This window comes from Dermacentor andersoni, chromosome 2 (genome assembly GCF_023375885.2).
Source record: "Dermacentor andersoni chromosome 2, qqDerAnde1_hic_scaffold, whole genome shotgun sequence".
NCBI classification, from domain to species: domain Eukaryota; kingdom Metazoa; phylum Arthropoda; class Arachnida; order Ixodida; family Ixodidae; genus Dermacentor; species Dermacentor andersoni.
In genome coordinates, this window is record NC_092815.1 from 257603804 (window position 1) to 257616456 (window position 12653).

The 12653-nt window shown below is 50.7% G+C and overlaps 1 protein-coding gene and 1 pseudogene across 4 annotated transcripts in view; both read left to right on the forward strand.

Moving 5' to 3' along the window:
* Nucleotides 1-12653, forward strand: part of mio (GATOR complex protein mio) — a 547780-nt gene that overhangs the window by 11065 nt on the left and 524062 nt on the right. The gene's annotated exons all lie outside the window — the stretch shown is intronic.
* On the forward strand, nucleotides 92-1448 carry LOC140216252 (piggyBac transposable element-derived protein 4-like; annotated as a pseudogene).

Below are 12653 nucleotides of genomic sequence, written 5' to 3' on the forward strand. Positions count from 1 at the left end.
CGTCGATTCTCAAGAGCGCTGGATTTTTTCCTTGTTTTCTACTAGTGAGGTGATCAAGACTTTGTGTGAGAGCACAAATAAATATGCCTGGATGCATATTTTGGACCGACCGACATACTCTCGATGTGACGGCTCTTGGGAGGAAGTCACTCCACTGGAGATGCTTGGACTTGTTGGGATAATCATCTGCATGGGAGTTGTCGAAGTGCCACGACTGCACTTATACTGGCGAACAACAGGAATACTCAGTAATCTTCTCCCACGAAATATTATGCCAAGGGACCGTTTTCTCGCGTTGCTGTCATTCCTAAGTGTAGGGGATCCAGAAGACTTGGCAGCTGCAGCATCTGTTGGAAAGACATGGAGGGTATCCTGGCTTCTGGATCACATCAATGAAGAATCTGCAAATTTGTTTCAACCACAGCGTGACCTCGTCGTTGACGAACGCATGGTAAAATCGAAGGCTCGTTCAGGTATAAGACACTACATCAGAGACGTGACGAAATTTGGATATAAACTCTGGGTGCTCGCAGATTCAAGAACTGGATACACCCTTCAATTTTCGGTGTATACAGGCAAGCATAAGACACCAGGACCACATGGCTTAGCCTTTGACGTCGTGAACAAGCTTTGCACAAAGTACCTTGATCAAGGCTACAAAGTTTACATGGATAACTTCTACACTTCAAAAAAACTTTTTGAACACTTCCTCGAGCACAAGACTCTTGCATGCGGAACAAGACGCAAAGATCGTCGTTGTTTTCCAGCTGAATTGAAAGACTCATCACGGGAAAAAAGGGCACAGCATGGATGTCCGATGGATCCGTGATGGTAACATCCTTTACATGCAATGGAAAGACCGGCGTGCTGTAAACTTGATGAGCACGATGCACACAGCAAATGAGCATGTGCCCGCCAAGAGAAGAGAGAAAAGGGGGTGCCAATGGGCTCTGAGAGTCATCCGAAAGCCACTCCTTGTCCACGACTACAATGCTGGGATGTTAGGCGTGGACAAATCAGACCAAATAATTGCCACATACAACGTCCTGAGAAAATGCCTACGTTGGTGGAAGACGCTGTTTTTTCACTGTGTGGACATCGCATGCGTGAACAGTTTCATACTGTTCCAGCAGCACCGAAAAGACAACCCAACAGTTCGAGAACTTTCTTGAAGCACCTACTTTGACCAGCTTGCATTTAGGGAAGAACTGATTCAGCAGGTATTTGAGTATGATGAAGTCGCACAAGGTCATGCTCCTTCCTCACCCCACTTCTCGCCCTTGGACCCCGTTCGGCACCAACCAAAAAGAAGGAAAAGGAGAAATTGCAAAATCTGCTATCAAAAAACAAAGACACAGAACAGAACAAACGTCTTCTGCTCCACTTGTGAAATATATCTTTGCTTCTTGCCCTCACGGGACTGCTTCGTCAAGTGGCACACCCGTTAAGGCTGCTAGATTGATGGGCCCTGATAAATGCAATACATGGTGTACAGGATTGTATATATTGGAAGCATAGATAAAGGGCCTAGCAACAGTTTGTATATTTCAGAATGCTCAAAATAATTTTCTGGCTAAGCACAGTCACTGATTTCTCTTTGTTCATACTTTTATGTGTACTTTTCTTGTTCATTTGACAAATAAAATGTGAATAATTCTAACTCTCACAGCACAGCCCTTTTTTATATGAAAATCCACACCAATAAGCTACGATTTGCTGTATAGCAATGTTAAATGCGTTTCATTGTTCAAGAGAAATATTTTTTTTTCTGGAAACACTGTAAATTAGCCACTTTTCTGTCGTAACGAAAGAGTTAAGTGATCATCGAAATTCCCAGGGAAGACGTTGACGTCATCCAAGTGGACAAGACAGGTCTGCCACTTCAACCCTGCTGTGACCTGCCTCAAAGCCTATAGATGGGCCAGGAAACACTCTTACATCGTAGTAGGGGCGTGAACCGCCCTGTCTGCACTGCGACATGTGTGCCTCTTTTATTACTTGGCAACTGCAGTGATTATTGTGCAACCACGCATACAATGATGTCATCACTTCTATCGCTTTTCATATCATCCTTTTCTCAGAAAAAGGATAAGCAAAGGGGAAAGAAAAGAACAGAAACAGGAAAACTAAAAGCATATAGTTAAGTTGCACAAACAAAAAGTTCACATGAGGAGTGTTTTTTCTTCTTCCTCTTCTATGGCAAGTAGCACTGCACTGTCCTGCATATTCGGGTACTCCTTCGAAGCGTCACAGCACCATGAAGGTTGTTCGTAGACGTTGGTGCTGGGGGGTCTTGCAAGTTCTGCGCTTGCTGTGGCTGCGATTCATCGCGAGTGCTTGTAGCAGGTTCTTCCTGTTGAGGACCATCATTTGGCGTAAGAGTTGACCCAGGATTCGATTGAAAGTTCGAGTCTGTGCAGTGGCCTATGTTGCCATCACCTGACTAGATGCTGCTCCCTTGGCCTATAGGTTGTGCGGATGCGAAACTCTTATGTGTCTGTCCCCTGATATGTTGTTTTCCCCGCATAGCTCCCGTCTCCTGTAATCCGGCTTCGCCACATGGCTCGAAGCTCGCGGCAATCTGTGTGGTTGAAGTGCATCGTGAGAGATGGCGCAAATGTGGCTCTGCTAACGCCACCTAACAGTGGGGTTACTTGGGCGCGGAAAGAAGAAGGCTCTTCCTCTTTCGCTCTGGGTCGGCAAGCGGTGCGGACGTTCTGCGTGTGCGCCGATCCATGCTTCTGCGAGACCGTCTCGCGAGGACTCGTTCGAATGCGCCACCATTCGCGTGACCATATGCGCGAACGATGCTGCGTTGGTGTCCAGCATGGGGCGAACATATTCGCTTGTTATCCGGTCGCGGTGAGTCGGACTTCTGGAATTTGTCGCGTGCCCATCAGCATGTTTTGTGGATAGCAACTCGGCTAGCAGGCATTGGTCTATGAAAGGTGCAATAAATGCCCTTGTTATTGTTTGCACTACTGTGTTGTCGTTCCTTTGTCCCAAGAGCACGGGTGAGAATCCGACAAGGTCGGACATAATCTAGGTGACGGCTCCACAAACAACTGTCTTCAAGTTGCAGATCTACTGCAGAGTTATGCTGCCCTGTAACCACGGTGGGTACCCACATTGGACCTTGACGGAAGTTCCTGATGTACACCTGCTCACCTGGCATACACCTGCAGGTTCAAGGTGTTGGTTTCTGGTTGCACCTGATTTTCTGCTTCAATTGCTTCTGTAGAACTGTTCATCGCAAATCAGTATGCAGAACTACTGCAGTCTTCAGCTTTCGCCTCATTAGTAGCTCAGACGGGCAACATCCAGTGACTTTGTGTATTGTGGACCTACATGTTAATAGTATACGAGCAGTTTGCACCCGCAAATCTCCCGGGCCTGCCTTCTTCAATTTCACCTTGATTGTCAGGACTGCCCTTTCTGTGGCTCCATTTGACGCAGGATGATACGGCGGCACCAACATCTGATGTATTTCATTTTTCTTCAGAAATGCTTCATATTGCTGTCTTATAAATGCTGGACCATTATCCGACACCACAATGTCTGGTAGTACATGACTAGCGAACATCATCCTCAGGCACGGTATAGTGGATTCTACTGACAATGTTGCGACTGGGAATACCTCAATCCGCTTTGAAAAATGATCTACTGCAATGAATAAATACGTGTTCTTGTAAGACCCAGCATAGTCTACATGAAGTCTTGAGCATGGTTTCTCCAGAAACGGCCTTGGCATCACAGGCACTGGTTGTGCCGCTCGCTGTTGATCTTGGCAGATGCGGCATGCTTGGACTTCTGCTTCAATGTCACCATCCAACGGCAGCCACCAGACATGACTTCTTGCCACAGTTTTCATTTTTTACACTTCTGGATGGCCTTCATGAAGTAGCCTCAGCACTTCAGTTCGCAATGAAGATGATATAATGACATGAGTGCCATGTAGCATGCAGCTTCCTTCCACACTCATTTCACTCATATGCTTATTATAGGTCTTTCCTTGATCACCGCGCCTGAGTCTGCCATCGCTCCACAATGCTTTCCAGACTTTTGCCAGTACTGGGTCACTAGCAGTGGCTTGTGCAACAGCACTGGATGACAGAACACGGGGGTAAGTCTCTAGGAGCATAAATACTTTGGCTGGACCATCTACGGCAAATTCTTCAGTCTGTAGTGGAAGACAGCTCAGTGCATCCGCAGGTGCAATGCTGGGGCCGGGCCTGTAGGAAATTGTGTAGTAGTACCCAGCCAAAAGTAGAGCCCACTGAAGTACCCTCGGAGAGCAACAATCGGGAACTGGTGAGCTTGCTCCCAGTAAACCGATTAATGGCCTTTGATTGTCACAATCCGTCTGGGTTCGTGAACGAGGGAGGGCTCGAGGCACCCTCTGTTAGACGCTCCGCAGCGTGGTGGTGATGAACGATGACTGACCGCTGAGCAGCTGTGCTCGCCGGTGTTTATTGATGCGGTGACCAATGTTGCCTGCCGAGCCTGGCAGACCAAGCCTGGTGGGCCAATGAAGGTTATGCCCTGGGGGCATCACATGCTTGTTACACCTCCTTACCGCCAGTTTGTTTGTAAACTAAAAGAAACAAACGTCCAAGTTCAGAGCATAAAGCTCTGCCGCCGTCCCAGCCAAGTCGACGGTGCCTGCTACCCAGGCGAGTAATGGTCCGGAGGCTTCTGCCGTCGAGTACTCCACCTGGGCACCAGTGTTGATGGGCCGGGTGTGGCAACGCTGGGTGCTGCCTGAGCCAGCTTCTCTCCGTCCGGAGGGTCCGCAGTGGTCGGCCTTGTGAGTGGTGCTGGACTTGACACCGGCCCAATGGGCGCCACACCACTGGCAACACTTGCCACCTCCGAGGTGGCTGGTGCTCTGCTGGAAGCGACTGCTGTTTCCTTTAGTCCTCCTGCGGGCTGCAACTCTGAAGTGGCAGTCGAGGGTGCTGGCTAGGTCCCAAGGCGAGGCCTAACATGGTCGGCGTGTCTGTGCCACGTGTCCCCGTCTGGCATGTGGACGAGCAGCGATGAGGAGCTGGCAGGAGCCACCACCTGTCCGTCGGACTAGGGTGGGCTAGGAGGGAAGTTCATGGCAAAAACTGGAGCTCCCGACTCCGGCAAAGGCCCGGGACGGCATCCTTGGCCAGCAGCCAGTTCCTGCTTCAGCTGCTTCAGGGGCACTGTGGATCGGAGGTCCGGATGCAAGACGTCCAAGGGTGTCTTGACCATCCCACCCAGCAGGAGCTCACAGGAGGCACGGCCAGTGACATCGTGGGGTGTGGTCCGGTACTGAAACAGTATCCGGGCAATCTGCCTCCGGAAATCCCCAGTCTGGCTCTTCTTGAGCTTGTCCTTGATGGTTTGCACCACTCGCTCGGCTGCACCGTTTTAAGCAGGGTGGTACGGCGGAGCCCTGATCCAGCGGATTCCGTTCTTCGTCGGCCAGGACTCTGTGCTGGTGAAAGCAGGACCATTGTCGGACACGATGACGTCCGGCAACCCCTGGGCAGCGAAGACCTGTCGTAGCGCTGAAATGGTTGCGCCTGCTGATGGTGTGGTGACAGGTAGAACCTCCACCCACTTCAAAAACGCATCCACCACCACCAGGAAGTAATGGCCCTTGAAGGGCCCCCCAAAATCCACATGCAAGCGGGACCAGGGTCTCTGTGGGAACGGCCTGGGGGTGATTTCCACATCAAGTGAGGCACGCTGATGCTCCTGGCAGATTTGGCAGCTCTGCACCATGTAAGCGATGTTCTGGTTCAGGCCAGGCTACCAAACATGGGACTGGGCCGCCATCTTGATCTTTTCCATGCCAGGATGACCTGCGTGCAGCAACTGCGGGACCCTGGGCCGGAGACTGTGTGGGTCACCACCCTGGAACCCCACAGTAGGCAGCCCTGCTGCAAGCTCAGCTCAGCGGCCTGCTGAGCCAATTCATCCCCATGGGACACTGCTTTGACCACCTGAGACAGGACTGGGTCCCGGCTGGACACTTGCGATACCGCAGATCTGGAGAGCACCTCCGGGTACGCGTGCTCCAGCATGAACACTTCAGTAGGTTCTGGAACAGCATCAGGCACCTCTGGCAGGGCAGGCTGCTCAGGGCATCAGCAGGTCCCAGGTCCTTTCCTGGACGGTAAACCAGCTGGTAACTATAAGCTGCCAGCCTCAAGGCCCAGCGTACCACTTGAGGTGATGCCTCCACAGAAACTGCCTTGTCGGGCCCCAGTAGTGGCTTGTGGTCCGTGACCGCCTCGAACTTCCGGCCCCACAGATACTGGTGGAAGCATTCGACACCGATTATGAGGGCCAGGCCTTCCTTGTAAAGTTGGCTGTAGCGTTGTTCTGCACATGAAGCTGACGAGAAGCAAATGACACGGCGTGCCTGGCCATCCTTGTCCCGGTGTGCCAGGACGGCTCCTACGCTGTACGGCGACGAATCTATGGTCAGGATGGCAGGCTTGGCAGAATTGAAGTGTACTAGCACTGGGTGATTAGCTCCTTGCTGTGCTGGAAGGTCCGGTCCTGCTCCTTCTTCCAGACCCATTGCTGACCATCACGACACAGAAGATGGAGTGGCTGTAGATGCTCCAACAGGTTTGGCAGGAAACTCCTGTAGAAGTTGATGAGGCCGAGGTAGCTCTCAAGCTCCTTCTTGTACTGGGGCTTATGCGCCTTGAGCACAGCATCAACTTTGCGGGGAGCCGGGGCTAGGCCAGCCTGGGAAATTAGATGTCCTAAGTACGCAACACTGGGGGCCAGGAAAATGCACTTTTCCAGCTTGAGCTTGAAGCCGGCGTCCTGCAGTCGTGCCAGGATGCTATGCAGGTTCTGCAGGTGGTCCCCGTCGCCGCTGCCAGTAACCAGGATGTCGTCCAAGTACACCGCCACGTGCCTCACACCCCTGGAGAGGTTGTCCATCTCCCTCCTAAATATGGCTGGGGCTGAGGCCACGCCAAATAGTAAGTATGTGTACTGGAAGAGCCCCAAAGTTGTCGATATTGTGACATACTTCCAGGAGGCATCCTGGAGCACCAGCTGCTGGTAAGCATCTCTGATGTCGAGCTTGGTAAACTTCTGTCCAGCGGACAACGCTGACTAGAGATTTCCAATCCGGGGCAGCGGGGACTTCTCGACGGTAATGTCAGGGTTGATGGTAAACTTGAAATCCCTGCAGATCCTGACACTGCCATTTCGCTTCAGGACTGGTACGATGGGAGCGGCCCATTCAGACGTCTTGACGGGCACCAGGATGTCCTCTCGCTGTAACCGTTGCAGCTCCTAGTTGACCCCATCCTTCAGGGCGAATGGCAGTAGGCGATTCTTGAAAAAACGTGGCTGGGCTCCCTCAGGTACACAGATGTCAGCCGTTGTGCCAGCAAATGTGCCCACCCCTTGCTGGAACAGAGACTTGAACTCGGTCAGGAGGCTGGGGACGTCTTTCACCGCATGCAGGCTGGCTTCCTGTTACTCTGGCAGACAAACGTCCAGTGCATAAATCCAGTTTCGACCCAGCAGCGTTGGCGATGACCCCTTGGTTAAGTAAAAGGGAAGGGTGTCCTCCCTGTCACCAAAGCGAATGCTGACCTGTGCCTGACCCTGGACCTAGGAGAGCTGCCTGGAGTAGCTGCGCAGCATCATGCCCGAAGCTTTGACAGACACGCCGGGGAAGGTACGCTTGAAGAGTTTCCCGGCCATTACTGACACGCTGGCCCCTGTGTCCAGCTCCATGGAAATGGGGTGCCCGCAGATTTCGACAGTCAGCATGTATGGTGACTACATATACTACGGAACAAAGCATGTGTGCCACATGTCGAAAATCGGTGGGTCCTCGGCCACGACGAGGAACCTGGCCGCGGAAGAACTCGAGCCTGCTGCCGCACGCCCCCGCCGTGTACCCTTGTGACGGCTACCCTGGCCGCAGGCTTGTGTGGTACCTGGGCTTGAACCAGGCTGCTGCTGCTGTTTGCTGTTTGTCCTCCCCCTTCGGCATACCCATGCCAGGTGCTTAGTTTTTCCACACGTGAAGCATTGTGCTTGAGAGAACTGGTACTGTGAGGGGGAATGGGCACCACCACAGCGACCGTAGGTACTGCCCTTTGTCGCCAACTTGTTGACCGACGGTGAGCTAGTCGCATGGGCAATCTCGCTGTCATCCTTGGTGGCAGCTTTCATTGCCAGCGCTGCCTTCACGGCGTCGTCCACTGAAGGGTCGGGAAGCTCTAGGATTCGCATCTGCGTGGCTGGGTTGTTGATGCCACAGACAAAACGGTCCTGGAGCAGCGAGTCCAGTTGGTCACCAAAAACGCAGGCACTCGCAAACCCTCGTAGCACAGCAGCGAACTGCCCGAGGGTCTCTCCTTCCCGGTGGCTCGGGTTGTTGAAGCAGAAATGCTCCATTAGTGTAGACGGTGCTGGGTTGAAATGCAAGCGCATCGCAGTATGGTGAGCAGCTCACCCAGCGTCTTAACATGCGGCGTGGCTGGCTTGAGAAGGTCGAGCAGGAAACTCAAGATGCCGGACCAGCAGCTAGGCCAGGAAAATGTCCCGCTGTTTGGCCTCGTGTGTGTCGTTTGCCCAGAAAAGCACGTGGACTTGCTCCTCGTAAATTGGCCAGGTGGACCCATCTCCCTCGAATGGCTCGAGCCTTCCGTACAACGGCATGGCAGCAGCAATGGGGGGCGGTGTTTCGCCGCTCGTGGCGCCGTGGGACGATCCGTGGGTACTCGTCACCAATGTCACGATCCGTCTGGGTTCGTGAATGAGGGAGGGCTCGAGGCACCCTCCATTAGAGAGACGCTCCGCATCGTGGTGGTGATGAACAATGACTGATCACCGAGCAGCTGTGCTCGCCGGTGTTTATTGGTGCCGTGACAAATGTTGCCTACCGAGCCTGACAGACCACCAAGCCTGGTGGGCCAATGAAGAATATGCCCGAGGGGGCGTCACCTGCTTGTTACACCCATTCCATCATAGTCGTCAGTGTGACGATCTATCTGGGTTCGTGAACGAGGGCATGGTCGAGGCTTATGGGACCCTGTGACGTCATAGCGTTCTCTGCATAAGAACAAGCCATTCCTAGCAATAAATTCAGTTGCCTTTCTGCTTCTGGGCCATTGTCGCCCTTCTGCGTTAGTTCATCTGGCGACGAGGATGGGATTGCCATGACCTGGCCTACTGGACACCATCAACGAAGATGTGGCGGCTCAACATGTTCACGCTACCGGAGGCGTCGCTACCATAGGCCAGCAAGAGATCCGAATTTCAAATAATTAACACATTTAGTTCTCCTACCAAGCCATGTCCTGGCTTGGCAGACTAGATGAGTACAACCCTAAGGTTCAGAACTTCAAATCGTATGTCGAACGATTTGAGCATTACATCAGGGCAAACGAGATAGCGGAAGTGAAGAAACTGTCTGTTTTCTTGACAGTAATTGTTGCAGAAGCATATGAAATTCTCAAGAACTTGGTTGTTCCATTGCTACCAGGAGATAAAACCTTTGCAGAAGTAAAAGAGCTCTTGCAAAGCCACTACAGCCCGAAGATGTCTGTAATTGCAGAAAGGTGCAAGTGCAAATTCAACCACCGAGTGCAACTTCCACGAAAGTGTCGAAGACTTCGTAGCAGAGTTGAAGTACCTAGCCTGGAAATGTAACTTCGGGGCATTTCTCCTGGACGCACTACGTGACAGATTGGTAGCTGGTATTCGAAGTGAAGAAATGCAGAAGGTGTTCACGGCGGACTCACTCACGTTTGAAAGGGCATACAAAATAGTTCTTGACAGTGAATTGGGCACGAAACAAACAGCTGCAACTCAAGCAAGAAGCCAGGCGGAGAGCATAAACATAGTGGAAATGAAAACTAATGAGCATCAGCGCAGCGACCGTGACCAAGCAAAGGCTAAAAATATAAAAACTACTCGTGCAAGCTATGTTCAAAAGTTGGACACCTTCAAAACGTGTGTTGAACGAGCAAAAGTGAGCTGAAGGCACATGCTGTAATGGAATCGTCAGATGAAGACGAGCAGACTCTGTACAACTGCGCAGTCGACACATCTGTGAAGAACGGTTATGGGGTGAATGTAAACGTGGAGTGCCAGAAAGTGTCAATGCAGGTGCGTACAGAGGCCGCAGTCACAGTTGAACCTGAAAGTGTGTACAAAGAAAAGTTTTTGCATGTGCATTGTGAACCAACTCGCATTGTTTTAAAGACGTACACAGGCGAGAAAATGGATGTCATAGCCCAATGCAATGTAACCGTGACCTACTAAGGGCAGAGTGCGGTTTTACCAATAGTTGCTGTGAAGGACCATGAATGCGACTTACCTGTATTGCTGGGAAGGACCTGGCTTAATAAGCTGCGGCTGAATTGGAAATCGCTTTTGCAGTGTGTGCAGCGAAGACAGAGTAGATAAGATTCGCGTGAAGTTTCCAACCGTGTTTTCGCAATCGCTTGGTGCTATCAGGAACTTCAAGGCGCAAATTGTTTTGCAACTGGGTTGTACTTCGGTGTTTTGTAAAGCACGCCCGCTTCCTTTTTCTTTGCGTGAACAAGCAGAAAAACGCCTTGCTGAGCTTGAAAGCCAAGGCGTAATCACGCCTGTGAGTACGATCAATTGAGCAACTCCACTGGTTTTGATCCCAAATAAGCAAGGTGATCAAATATGCCTTTGTGGTGATTACAAAATCACTAAATCCTGTACTTAAAATAGACCACTATCCACTAGCACAACCAGAGGAATTGTTCACAGCACTGTGTGGAGGCAAAGTATTCTGTATCTTAGATTTGTCATCGGCATACCAACAAGTGTTACTGAGCCCAGAATCAAGACATATTCTGACAGTTAACATGCATAAGGGGCTCTATCAATATAACAGACTTCCTTATGGAATAGCCTGTGTCCCTGCTTTGTTCCTGTGCATGATGGATAAGGTTTTGCTTGGTGTTCCAAATGTTGGTTGTTATATTGATGATGTTATAATTGCAGGCCAGAACGTGGACGATTGCCAAAAAACACTCGAGCGGGTGTTAGGCAAGCTTTCGGAGCATAACATTACGTTAAAGCTGGAAAAATGTAAATTTTCAAAGTGTGATCAAAGTGTGCCAAAACTGTTTTAGAGGCTAGCAGTTGCTTGCTTCTTTGGAATGCCAATTGTTCTTTAGTCGTCCAGCACCAGGGAGACCCCGCCACCAGCAAGTGGTGCAAAACTGAGGATAGCTTAGGTATAAACCTTTTGTAGTAGTTAAATAAGCCCAGATATCTCTGTAGCTCCTTCACATTCTGGGGTGCGGGAGCTGCTAGTACAGCTTCAGTCTTGGAAGGATTCAGGCAAAGGCCCCCTGTGCTGATGATGTGCCCCAGGTAGTCCACTTCAGAAGCCAAGAACTTGCATTTCGATAGTTTCAGTCACAGCCCTGCTGCTTTGAGCCGCTCTAGAACCAGGCACACATTTGCCCAGTGGTCAGCGTCATCTGCACCAGTTACAAGAATATCATTAAAGTATACAGTCACATCATTTAGCTCATGCAGAAGGTTCTCCAATTCTCTCTGAATTATGGCTGGTGCTGATGAGACCCCACAGGGTAGCCACGTAAATTGGTTGATTGAGTTGATTGTGACATACTTCAGAGCATCTGGGTGCAGCTGAACCGGTTAGTATGCATCTTGCAAGTCAACCTTCATGAACTCGCATCTCCCATTAGTTTGGTGAACAGTTCTTCTGTGCGAGGAATTGGGTATGTTTCCAATACCGTAACTTTATTTATCAGTTGCCATACAGTTGCACACGCCCATCCCACATCAAAATGGGAATTATCAGAGTTGCCCATTGTCACATCCTGACTGGTCGAATGCTCCCCTCACGCTCCATTCTCCGTATTTCTTCAATAACTTTATCTCGCAATCAGAACGCTACCACTCGCGGCTTGACGCAACACCACGGAATGTCCCCAAGCCTTTGGCAAAAACGTCATGAAACTTGCTTACCTCATCTTCCACTGATGCTACTGCATTGACATCCTCTGATTTGTAATGCCCAGCTGGAACTCTCGCATCCGACTTCTGCTGAACAGTGTGGGGCATGGTCCTTTGACAACAAACAATGGCAATGTGCTCTCTTGTTTGCCTAGCTTCACCGTTGATGTACGCTCACCCACAATGGGTTTCTTGTCACCGAAAATGCTTCGTAGTTGCACTCGTGATGGTTGCAGTGTTGCTGTAGGAAATAGTTCACTAAACCTCTCCTTGCTTATCATCAACACACTGGCTCCTGTATACATTTCCATTTCTAACTGGACGCCATTGACACTGACCTCTATATGCATGGTCTCTGCCCCTGCCTCATACGATTGGCCACATGTAGACCATTTCTTGCTGCTTGTCAGGCCACTCCTCGCGTCCTTCAAACTTGTCAACGTTGGCCACCTGCTGCATACCTTGTGAATGGCTCTTTCCTGGCTGTACGTTGCCTGCTTTGCAGACTCTGGCTACATGACCCTTCTTTCTGCACTTGTAGCACACGCTATTGATGAATCTGCAGTGATATGCTGGATGATTTCCTCCACAGTGGAAACAGCTATTCTGCCCTCTGGACATACAACATTGGCAGCTGCCAGGGTCGGTCCAGTAGGTTTGGC